The 12,216-nt window shown below is 48.1% G+C and overlaps 1 protein-coding gene across 3 annotated transcripts in view; it reads left to right on the top strand.

Moving 5' to 3' along the window:
- Window positions 1–4,546: 4,546 nt before the first annotated feature.
- GLI2 (GLI family zinc finger 2) overlaps window positions 4,547–12,216 on the top strand; it is a 124,601-nt gene continuing 116,931 nt past the window's right edge. For all 3 annotated transcript variants that reach the window (XR_005780505.1, XR_005780506.1, XM_040440301.1), the window contains exon 1: window positions 4,547–5,037. The gene's annotated coding sequence lies outside the window, so the exon portion shown is untranslated. The remainder of the gene's footprint in view (window positions 5,038–12,216) is intronic.

Raw genomic sequence — 12,216 nt, forward strand, 5'->3', positions numbered from 1 at the left:
ATCCTTTTTCTAATCCTGGAAACCCCTTTAGATGTAAGGTGTGGACTCCTCATCAACAGTAGGAGGCTTTTTTGTTCTTTCATGCTGGAGAGCCCCTTTAACCTGTCGGTGTTCCCCCAGGGATGTCCTGAAGACCTGCGGTGAAGATCTCTGTTCCCACAGATCTGGAGATGATCATCTTGGGGTGCGGCTCCTCCATGGAAAAGTATTTATACAACAATGAGATGGGAAAGTCAGAAAGTGAAGGCGGAGCCCGATCATCCGCTCATGTCCAGGGCCCCCCACGTGTCATTGGCGGCGCTGACAGTGTTCCTGCGCGTTCCAGGGAGAGTGGTGACACAAGCCCCGCCCACACGACAGCCGCCACATCAATCAGTCTGTAACTTACGGCTGATTACATTATGACACATATGTGATCCGTCCGCTATTTGGAAACATGTTGAATCCATTTGACAAATTTTTGGATTTCTTTCAGCAAATCGCGGTCCAGCTGACTCATCCTGTTCTGTGGGCCGCCAAGATCCGCTGAAGGCGAAGACATAAAAAATGATCGGCTGCGAATGAGAAACAAATAAATAGCTGAGAAATGATCACTGCAGAGACCATCCAAAGGAGAACAACCCCCAACATCTCCTAAACCCCAAGACCAGAAGGTCTTACAACGGTCTGTTACCAATATGAACCCCTGCTTTTTGGCCTGTGCCCTGATTTCTCACAAAGCTTATGTCATGAAACTAAGGGGGTCTAGGAAGGTGAAGCCAAATTTTGACGAACCTTCTGGACATTAATATTGTCACAAGGGGGCGCCACATCGCTACATGGTGCAGAACGCTGGGCATTCACTTCCAGCTTCACAACCATATTTAAAAAAAAAAAAATGTATGAAAAATGATACAAATTCTAGATAATAAATATCCTATTGTTCTGTGTCTCTATAGTAACAGACAACAAACACATGCTGTGTAGTCAGACCCTGCAGTTTAGGTTCTTCTCTATTTCTTCATAAGGGCTCCAAATCCCCTACATAGAAAGAAGGGAACAAGCACAAAAAGTCAGGAGCTCACTGGATACAGCCCGGACACTGAACGCCACACTAGGGCACAGGGAGCTCCCCCTAGTGGTGACTGCAGGCAGAGCAAAATTTCTCATGTCATTTCTAGGCAGAGGATTTGGAGCTCTGTATCGGGAAAACTGATCTCTAACCTTTATATAATATTTTAATAAATGAATCAGCAAAGAATAGTAGATTCCAGAATAAAGCCCTAGTGTTGAAATAGCGGAGATTCGCACTGCAGGGGTTTCTTTCCAGAGGCAGCAGCATCCACCGTGGGCAATGGATAGTCCTTAGACCAGGGCACAATACCCGGGCTGGAGGGCAGCAGGAGGAGGACATGTTTACTGCAGTCCTGCCAGATTCTGTTGGCCACAGGAAGAGACAAGATAATTGCCTGAATTGGCCGTGAACTTGTGCGGCACATTACAGTAAATGGTTAATCTGACCTTTGGGCCGATGGCTGGAAGCAAATGACCCGACCCAATAAAGGAGGTTAAGTGTCCACTTGTGCCTTCTTCTGCGGAAGTGACTGTGATACTAAAGTGGCCGCGGTACTGGGCAGCACGTGGTGGGTGCGAATACCATTCATGGCCGCCATTACAATGCTCATAGTGTTATGCTGAGTTACATCCCCCTTTTTCTTATTGATCTTGATGTGTCAGTCTTTACTGTAGTTCTGTCATTCTATTCATTGATGGGGAAGTTCACAATGGTCCATCTAAGATAGAGGAGTGTTACAATGGATCAGTAGTGTTGAGCGCAAATATTTGAATCGCGAACTTTAATCGTGAATATCACCGCGAATATTTAGAATACAGTGCTATATATCCGTATTTGCGAATAGTGTTGAATATTGTAATCGCGAATTTATGGCGAATATTTTACATTGCCGATTTTTGCAATCAAGTAAACAATGACTGGAGATCACAAATTCTTAAATTTGCAACTTTACGGCGAATATTCGGCCAAAAATTCGCGAATTCGAATATTGCCTATGCCGCTCATCACTATGGATGAGGTGAGAGGTAACATGGCTGTGCAGTAACGGCGGTACCGCCGAGGTTCTCTGGGATCTTATCTCGACTCCTGCTGCCGTTTTATCAGTCAGGATAATGAACGCTCCATGGGGAAGATGAAGATGAGCTCATATTAACCAGAGCAGAGAGGGATCCATCCACAGACAGCTGCTTGGGCTACCCTTCCCTGTCTTGATGAGGGGCAAGACCCCAGAAACAGCTGTCTACAGATGTCTCCCCCTCTCTTCCTGAGGAGTCTCTGGTTCCGCTGCCACGAGCCCAGTTTTATCAAGAAAGTGACCTAGACGTGTATACTGGGCCACGGTCAGCAGAACATCAGTAGGGTTGGCAAAAGCTGCAGATTTCCGTTATGTTCACACCTGGGGATTTGCACCTCAGTCCTCATCAGATTCAGTAACATTCTGTATCCAATGCAAGTGATAGGGGAAATGTATATCCTTTAAAAATTGCGCAAATTGTCCACCGTGCAGAAAAAATCCGTGGAAATCATGAGCGCACAGAAAAATGGCGGATTAGCCCCAGCGAATGCTGATCCTCGGCACATCGACTGCAGAATGTGAATGTTATATCAGACCTGCAGATTTATTAGCCTTAGATGTCTCCTCGCTGTACGTGTTTTCCGTGGACAGCACACATACCTATTCATTTTAATGTGTGTGTTCATACATCAGTGTTTTAGCACCGTCCGTGGGTCCGTGTTTTTAGCATGGAAGCATGTTCTATGTTATCCGTGTTCACGGATCCATTGCGCCCATTATAGTTTATGGGTCTGTGAAAACCACAGATGCTACCATGTTTCATCCGTGTTTTTTTTTTCCGTGTTTCACGGATCATTAGGAAGAGATGCTTTGAACATTATTTTTTCAGCTGTTCTGTGTCAGTGAAACACGAATGAAACACGGACAGCAAAAAACTGACACACGGACACAACATGGATCCATCACGGACATCTTCACAGAGGCCTCACTGACCACCTTTTCACAGATTTAGGACTCGTTCACACGACCGTGTGAAGCCCGTTCCCGTGCTGTGGACCGCAAAAAAAAAAACAGATGACATCCGTATGCCATCCGTTTTTTTTTTGCGGATCCATTGTAAAAATGCCTAAGGCCTCATGCACACAACCGTTTTTTTTTTGCGGTCCGCAAAACGGATTTCCGTTGTTCCGTGATCCGTGACCGTTTTTTCTTCCGTGGGTCTTCCTTGATTTTTAGAGGATCCACGGACATGAAAAGTGAAAAAAAAAACTAAGTCAAGTTTGCATTAAAAATGATAGGAAAAACGGACACGGACACGGATCACGGACACGGATGACTATCTTGTGTGCATCCGTGATTTTTCACGGACCCATTGACTTGAATGGGTCCGTGAACCGTTGTCAGTGAAAAAAATAGGACAGGTCATATTTTTTTCACGGACTGGAAAAACGGATCACGGACGCGGAAGCCAAACGGTGCATTTTCCGATTTTTCCACGGACCCATTGAAAGTCAATGGGTCCGCGAAAAAAAACGGAAATCGGAACAACGGCCGCGGATGCACACAACGGTCGTGTGCATGAGGCCTAAAACGGACAAGAATAGGACGTGTCATTTTTTTTTTTTGTGGGGCTACGGAACGGACATACGGATGCGGATAGCACACAGTGTGCTGTCCTCATTTTTTGCGGACCTATTAAAATGAATGGGTCTGCATCCTATCCGCAAAAAAAAAACGGAACGGACACGGAAACAAACAACGTTCATGTATGCTCAAACAAGAGTTTTTTCTGTGTGAAATGATACAGAATCTGCTCCAGGTTTCCTCGTGATTTTTTAAGGCTGCGGTTTTTATTCTGACACGGTTTTTGATGTGGTTTTTCATCCTGCCTAGTTCAATGGGAACTCTGGATGTGGATTCCACATGGACTCCGGGTCAAGGATGGACATATCACGTCTTTTTCCACGGCACGGTTTTTAAAACTGCAAGTGTGAAAAAAAGCGCCATATAAATTAACAAACGTTTCCCCATTAATGAACATGAACATTTAATTGTCGCACAAATGCCGCCATTAGAACGCAGGTTCCATCCCAGCGACAGATGAGCGGCCAGGATTCTATATAATAATAATAAATAAGATTGGATACAATGTTTGGAGGATGAGGTCAGAGGTCGCTGTACAATGTAACAAATGGATGGAAAGGTTGTACCTGGAAATGAGAGGCTGATGATTGTACGAGATTCCCTGCAGGAAGGACCATCACCCCCATCATCCCGCCAGGGTTAACCCCCTCAGCGCCTTAACTGTGACTTTAATGAGCCCCATTCCCATCCGGAGCAGCAAATGGATGCAGAGGGGAGGGAGGGGGAGGAGGGAAGATTGAAAACAGATCAGTGAGGGCTGAAGTAATGGGCTCAGATCATCTGACTCCAGTGAGGAGGGGGAGTGTGACATGGGGGGAGGAGGAGGAGGAGGCTCCAAACTTTATTCTGCATTCAACTTCCCCGGGACCTCAGGCTGCTGCAGTCTCTGCTCCCCGACAACCCGGACTCCCCCAGAGCTGCAGTCTCTGCTCCCCGACAACCCGGACTCCCCCAGAGCTGCAGTCTCTGCTCCCCGACAACCCAGACTCCCCCAGAGCTGCAGTCTCTGCTCCCCGACAACCCGGACTCCCCCAGAGCTGCAGTCTCTGCTCCCCGACAACCCGGACTCCCCCAGAGCTGCAGTCTCTGCTCCCCGACAACCCGGACTCCCCCAGAACTGCAGTCTCTGCTTCCCCAGAGGACCCCCGAGTCTGTCTCCTGGATTCTGTGCTCCCCCATATTCGGGGCTTCTGTTCCCGGGGCTGAACCCCCAATGGATACCAGATGCTGGAAGCTGTGACCATGGCCCCCTCCTCCTGAGCTGCCCTGACCCTGGGGCCCCCCATGCCCGCTGGGCGCTGATACAGGATCGTTACACCCGGAGGTAAGTGCCCCATCAGCCCCTTATTACAGGGGGGCAGCAGTTGTGTGTGGATTGTGGGGGGACCCTGCCATGTGCTGCTGCCCTCTGTATGGAGCTGTATACTTTGCTGTGGGGACCCCATAATTCCAGTGCTGTGCCCCCTGTGTGGGCATTGATGTGCCAGGGTCACAGCCCAGTGACAGAAGCCGCAGACAATGGCTGGAGACAATGCACACAATCCTCCTTTTATGTAGAGCACAATGATGGGAAGGAAAGCCGCTCACTGTGTGAATAGAGTGTCAGCTCCTATGCTCAGTGATGCTCCTGTGCCCCAGTATTACAGCCAGGGGAAGTTACTGCAAAGTTTCTAATCTATGGATGCCAAGAAATTGGGCAGCAAAGTAGTCAGGACCCTGTACCCTGCTAAATACCCCTAACAAGACCCTGTCTGCTAAATGCCCCCTAAGTGAAGCCTGTACCCTGCTAAATACCCCCTGTCTGCTAAATATCCCCCCTAAGTGAAGCCTGCCTGCTAAATACCCCTAACAAGACCCTGTCTGCTAAATATCCCCCCTAAGTGAAGCCTGCTGCTAAATACCCCAAATCCAAAGCCTGATCTCACATCCCCTGCCCAGAGCTTTTACCCAGAACCTGCCCCCACATGGTCTCATACTCCGAGCATATGCTCAGACCCAGTTCCTAGACCTGGAAATATTCTGAGCCTGCAGCATTCCTGCGTACCCAGAACCAACTACATGCCCCCATACCCCCGGTCTGCCCCCATACTCCCAATCTTCCTCCATACCCCTGGTCTGCCCCCATACCCCCAGTCTTCCTCTATGCCCCCATACCCCCAGTCTTCCTCTATGCCCCCATACCCCCAGTCTTCCTCTGTGCCCCCATACCCCCAGTCTTCCTCTATGCCCCCATACCCCCAGTCTTCCTCTATGCCCCCATACATTTCATTGTATTGTACAGTGACAATAAAGGCATCTTATCTTATCTTACCCCCGGTCTGCCCCCATACCCCCAGTCTGCCTCCATGCCCCCATACCCCCAGTCTGCCTCCATGCCCCCATACCCCCAGTCTGCCTCCATGCTCCCATACCCCCAATCTGCCTCCATGCTCCCATACCCCCAGTCTTCCTCTATTCCCCCATACCCCCAGTCTTCCTCCATGCTCCCATACCCCCAGTCTGCTCCCATACCCCCAGTCTTCCTCTATACCCCCAGTCTTCCTCTATACTCCCATACCCCCAGTCTGTGCCTATACCCATGCTATAAAGTATTGTATGTTTGATAAATCCTGTTCCTCTGGTTGGAGACACCACTGAGCTTGTCACTAGGTAAATGGAGCAGTCACAGAAATTTCCGCAACAAATCCACTGCGTGTGAATTCATCCTTACAACTCTTGTTGGTATTAGGGGTCAATGTGTCGGACAAGGACCGATCACCGGTGACAGGAGATGAGAATGGAGAAGGTCAGCATGCAGCAGACTTACTCTCTTCCTATGCGAGCAGTGATTTATTGATCTGAAGCTTTTCCATTATTGATACTTGGTCAGTCTGGGAGGCTCTGGGCAGTGCTGGTTCTCTCTGCGATTAGTGTCTTGTCATCTGTTGAAGGTGAGAAGCTCAGAGCCCCCCATAGTCTGAACACAGAAGGTGTCATCTATAGGATTGCTCCTCAGGGCAGGAGACTGGAGGAAGGACTGAGGGTCAAGTCTGGAGCTGAGCAGCTGCAAACCTCAGTGATAAAGCTGCAGTCATCCAGGGTGAGGAGGAATGTGCCTCTGAGACAATTGCTTCCTCCAGCCCTGAGCATTGCTCACATGTTAACTGTTTAACAGCTGCTGGGCCCCCATAGGCCAGTGCAGAGGCTCCTGGGGCTGCTGCTGGATCCAGGGGCGACGGCACAAGGCTGCTGTTTGCACTGGACTTGTCACTGTTAAGAGCATTTTGTGCAGGGATTGGGAGTTTGTGAAGAAAGTTTGTTTTAGACTTAATCCTGCAGAATCTGGAAGTGAATGTGAGGGCTGGGTCCGAATGGGCCCAGACAGGAGGGGTACTTCTCAAACTTTATACAGGACGTCTCCCATAGGTTTAGAGGAGACCCTGCAGGGAGAGCATCAGCATGCAGGGAACCGATTGTGAAATTTGGGTTTACTGCATCCAGAGGGGAAATAGAACCTCAAAAATACAGAGATGTGTTGCTCGCACAGTCCACATCTTACAGCAGCAAGCCATAGAAATTGTGTCCCGGGCCCTGGGCTCCTGTGCTGCACTGTGCATGGTATATTCAGGGTGTACGAATTGTAACATAAGGGCCCCAGGACCCTGTGCTACAATGGACATGTTGGATTTTAACCTGCCTGATCCTTTATTTTCTTGTAAATGAGCAGCACCAATGTGAAGCCAGAGACAGCAAATTGTGCAGCCGACAGCTCTGCACACACTGAATGAGGGTCTGCAATTTAATAATAAAGGGGTATTCTGACCATCAACATATATAATGTATCCGCCTGCACATCGGTCCTCCGGAGGGGTGAATAGAAAGGTGGCGCAGGACGCATCATACAACTGGGAGACCCGAGAGTGAGATACGTGTACAACGCACTACATACATCAGATGTACAGAGCCTGATGTGAGGACACTGTCCAGAATGCAAATCACCAGAGCAAGCAGGGAATACTGGGATATCTCAGAAGCCTGTAGATTAGTGAGTGCAGCTCTGGAGTATAATACAGGATGTAACTCAGGATCAGTACAGGATAAGTAATGTATGTACACAGTGACTGCACCAGCAGAATAGTGAGTGCAGCTCTGGAGTATAATACAGGATGTAACTCAGGATCAGTACAGGATAAGTAATGTGTGTACACAGTGACTGCACCAGCAGAATAGTGAGTGCAGCTCTGGAGTATAATACAGGATGTAACTCAGGATCAGTGCAGGATAAGTAATGTAATGTACGTACACAGTGACTGCACCAGCAGAATAGTGAGTGCAGCTCTGGAGTATAATACAGGATGTAACTCAGGATCAGTACAGGATAAGTAATGTATGTACACAGTGACTGCACCAGCAGAATAGTGAGTGCAGCTCTGGAGTATAATAAAAGATGTAACTCAGGATCAGTACAGGATAAGTAATGTATGTACACAGTGACTGCACCAGCAGAATAGTGAGTGCAGCTCTGGGGTATAATACAGGATGTAACTCAGGATCAGTACAGGATAAGTAATGTATGTACACAGTGACTGCACCAGCAGAATAGTGAGTGCAGCTCTGGAGTATAATACAGGATGTAACTCAGGGTCAGTACAGGATAAGTAATGTATGTACACAGTGACTGCACCAGCAGAATAGTGAGTGCAGCTCTGGAGTATAATACAAGATGTAACTCAGGATCAGTACAGGATAAGTAATGTATCTACACAGTGACTGCACCAGCAGAATAGTAAGTGCAGCTCTGGAGTATAATACAGGATGTAACTCAGGATCAGTACAGGATAAGTAATGTATGTACACAGTGACTGCACCAGCAGAATAGTGAGTGCAGCCCTGGAGGATAATACAGGATGTAACTCAGGATCAGTACAGGATAAGTAATGTATGTACACAGTGACTGCACCAGCAGAATAGTGAGTGCAGCTCTGGAGTATAATACAGGATGTAACTCAGGATCAGTACAGGATAAGTGATGTATGTACACAGTGACTGCACCAGCAGAATAGTGAGTGCAGCTCTGGAGTATAATACAGGATGTAACTCAGGATCAGTACAGGATAAGTGATGTAAGTACATAATGACTGTTTATGGAGATTCGTCATGTATGCTGGTGCTTAGTGTGCAGACACTTTAACTCAGAAATGTCCCTTTGAGCCGTAGATTTCATTGTTCTTCTCCTTTTTGCTGATCTCAGATCGCTCCACGTGTCGTGTGATCAGGATTCGGGCTTTTCATGGAATATATATTGTTTGAATAGCGGGCGCGATGTCGTGGTTACAATATTGGTCTTAAATACACAAACCTGTGGCTTTGATTCCGCCGTCAGCTGCCGGGAGCTCAGCCGCTGTGATGCGCTGTGAATCCCCTCTCAGGATTCGATCTGCCATTACTCGTGGCTTCTTCACTCTTCCCAGGAGCAGCTTTGTGGCAGGAATTCCCCGAACCTGAACCCCAATATCCTGCACTCGATCTCTGCGCTTAGACATGGAGCCTTTTCCAAGAAGTATTCCATTCATTGGTTTCTCCGTTGCATTTGTTTCTGGATATGGCCGCCATCAGCTCCTGCATGGATTTTACCCAGCTTTCCAATGCCCCTGAACGGCAAATCCTCCTAGATAGACCTTATTCACACGTCAGTGATTCATGGACGCGTTCTCCACGGACAGCACACACATATCCATTCACTTTAGGGCTCATTCACACGACTGTGTGAAGCCCGTGCCCGTGCTGTGGTCCGCAATGCATGGGCAGCGACCTTGGCCCAGCCACATGGGGATCGCGGACCCGTTCACTTGAATGGGTCCGCGATCAGTCCGTTCCAGAAAAAGATAGAACATGCTCTATCTTTTTGAGGTGTGGAGGCACGGAATGGAACCCCAGGAAGCACTCCGTAGTGTTCCATTCCATGCTTTCGTTCCGCACCTCCGGATTTGCGGACCCATTGAAGTGAATGGGTCCGCATCCGTGATGCTGAATGCACACGGAACTGTGCACGCAAATGCGGGCCGCAATACGGCAACGGGCAGCACACATTCGTGTGAATGAGCCCTTACTATGTGTTTTCGCACATCCGTGTTTTAGAACGGTCCGTGGGTCCGTAATTTCTGCGCGGAAGCATGGTCTATTTTGTCTGTGTTTACAGATCCATTGGATGCATTATAGTCTATGGGTCTGTTAAAAAAAGCGCACAACATGGATGCCACCCGTGTTTCATGGACCATTAAGAGGAGACGCCATGAAAATTAATTTTCGGCTGTGCAGTGTCCATGGAACACGGATAACACACGGAGAGCATAAACGGACCAAACACGGAGGCGTCACTGACCGTCTTAGCCCAGATTTCATCACGGACGTGTTAAGCGGATACATCCCCCATTGCTGTATCTCACATATCCAAGTGGCGGGGGGGGGGGGACTGTCTGAAACTTAGGAAAGACTAGAGAGAATATTTTAACCTCTTGACTAAATTTGGGAAGGATTTTTTGCTGTTCTTTTGGATGGATTCCCCGGCACAGGTCGGGGCCTCTTGAAGGTCTTGTTGTGCAGGGGGGGCAGCATTTGTCTCCCCTGCAGACCACAATCCAGGCTTACAGTGATCCTCCTGGGCTGGTATTTTGGGGCTCTCGGTGACCTTCCTAAGTAGTCCTTTTCCTGTGGAATTCTAAAAATTTGCTCTGCTGCAACCTGATCTGGGATGAGTCTGGAGCCGGACGCCGAGGCCAGTTACCAGCTCCCCCTCAGAATGCAGGCCCAGGTTTACGGGGTCTTCCCATTTTTACCTATTGTGGACAGTTATTTGTTATGGAGCCGCATTATCACCGGTTATTGTCCTGTAAACATTCCTGAGCGTCCGGCTGTCGTGGTGACGGCCACAGAGCAGTAAGCCTTCTCTATGAAAGGCCATTATTTCTAGAAATGCGCTTTACGTCCAGTGCGTCGACATTTCTAACCCAATGAGAAGACTGCAAATGCTTGGAAGATATAACATTACCTTCTTCCCTACTCCCAATCCTAGATTATTAGGAAAAGTCGAATCGCCCCATGAAAAGAATCCAGTTGTTCCATTGCTAACTCTTTAACTTCAGCTCCATTGTTTTCTGGAGGAGGGGGGGGGGGGGGGATTTTTTTTTCTGTGCATATGTTTGGAAGCCTCTGATTGTCCCTGAGGTCTTCTAAAAACTTGAATAGACTTGCAAGGTCTTCATGACATCACCTCTGAGGCACGTTCAAGTCAAGCCATTAAAAGGTTCCCAAGATATCAAATCACCAACAGACGTTATCCATACGGAGCCTCGGAGCGGCTGCGCACAGAACAGGGTTATTACAGTTTCTGGATATTTGCTGCTACAACAATGTTTCAAAGAGATGAGACACAAGTAAATCGAGAAGCATTGGGATAAACAAAAGAGAAGCCGGGCTCCTCGTCCGCAAATATTTTCCTTTAGCTGAAGATTTTGGATCCCAGTTTTTCAGGAGGTTTTTGTCAATTTGCAAATTTACACCCCTAATCTGCAAATGAGTTCTGTAGGTTTCTAAGGCCCCTTTCACACGAGCGAGTTTTCCGCGCGGGTGCAAAGCATGACGTGAACGCACAGCACCCGCACTGAATCCTGACCCATTCATTTCAATGAGTCTGTGTACATGAGCGTTTTTTTTTTCACGCATCAGTTCTGCATTGCGTGAAAAACACAGCATGTTCTATATTCTGCGTTTTTCACGCAGCCCTGACCCCATAGAAGTGAATGGGGCTGCGTGAAAAACGCATTGCATCAGCAAGCAAGTGCGGGGGGCGATGCGTTTTTCACTGATGGTTGCTAAGAGATGTTGTTTGTAAACCTTCCGTTTTTTTATCACACGCGTGAAAAACTCAGCAAAACGCATCGCACCCGCGCAGAAAAAACTGAACGCAATCGTAGACAAAACTGACAAGTCTTCCTGAACGCATCCGGACCTAATCCGTCACGCTTGTGTGAAAAAGGCCTAAGAGACCGAGAGTTACTACTGTGTCTGTGCCAAAAGCCTGCCTAAAAAGTGCCAAAATTTGGCGCATTTACACCTTCTACTCTTTTTTTGCTAGACAAGGGGATGGGGCTTAGTGGAACGGAGGCCGAGCTTCACTGGAAGAGGGTGCGGTCCAAGATGCATCATTTTGCACCAAAATTGCAACATAATTCTGGCTGAAATCTGAGTCGGAGTAAAGCCTCTATCTCTGCACCAGATTTATCATCCAGCCTGAGCCCCAGGGTAAATCTGGTGCAGTACTAGACCGCCGGCTAAGCCTCCGCCGTCTTTAGGACAAGTTCACACTTCAGTTATTTCCATCAGTTAGGCCTCTTTCACACGGGCGTCATGTTTTTGGCCCAGATAAGATGCGGGTGCATTGCGGGAAAATGCGCGATTTTTCCGCGCAAGTGCAAAACATTGTAATGCGTTTTGCACGCGCGTGAGAAAAATCAGCATGTTTGGT

Source organism: Bufo bufo, chromosome 7, assembly GCF_905171765.1.
Source record: "Bufo bufo chromosome 7, aBufBuf1.1, whole genome shotgun sequence".
NCBI classification, from domain to species: Eukaryota; Metazoa; Chordata; class Amphibia; order Anura; family Bufonidae; genus Bufo; species Bufo bufo.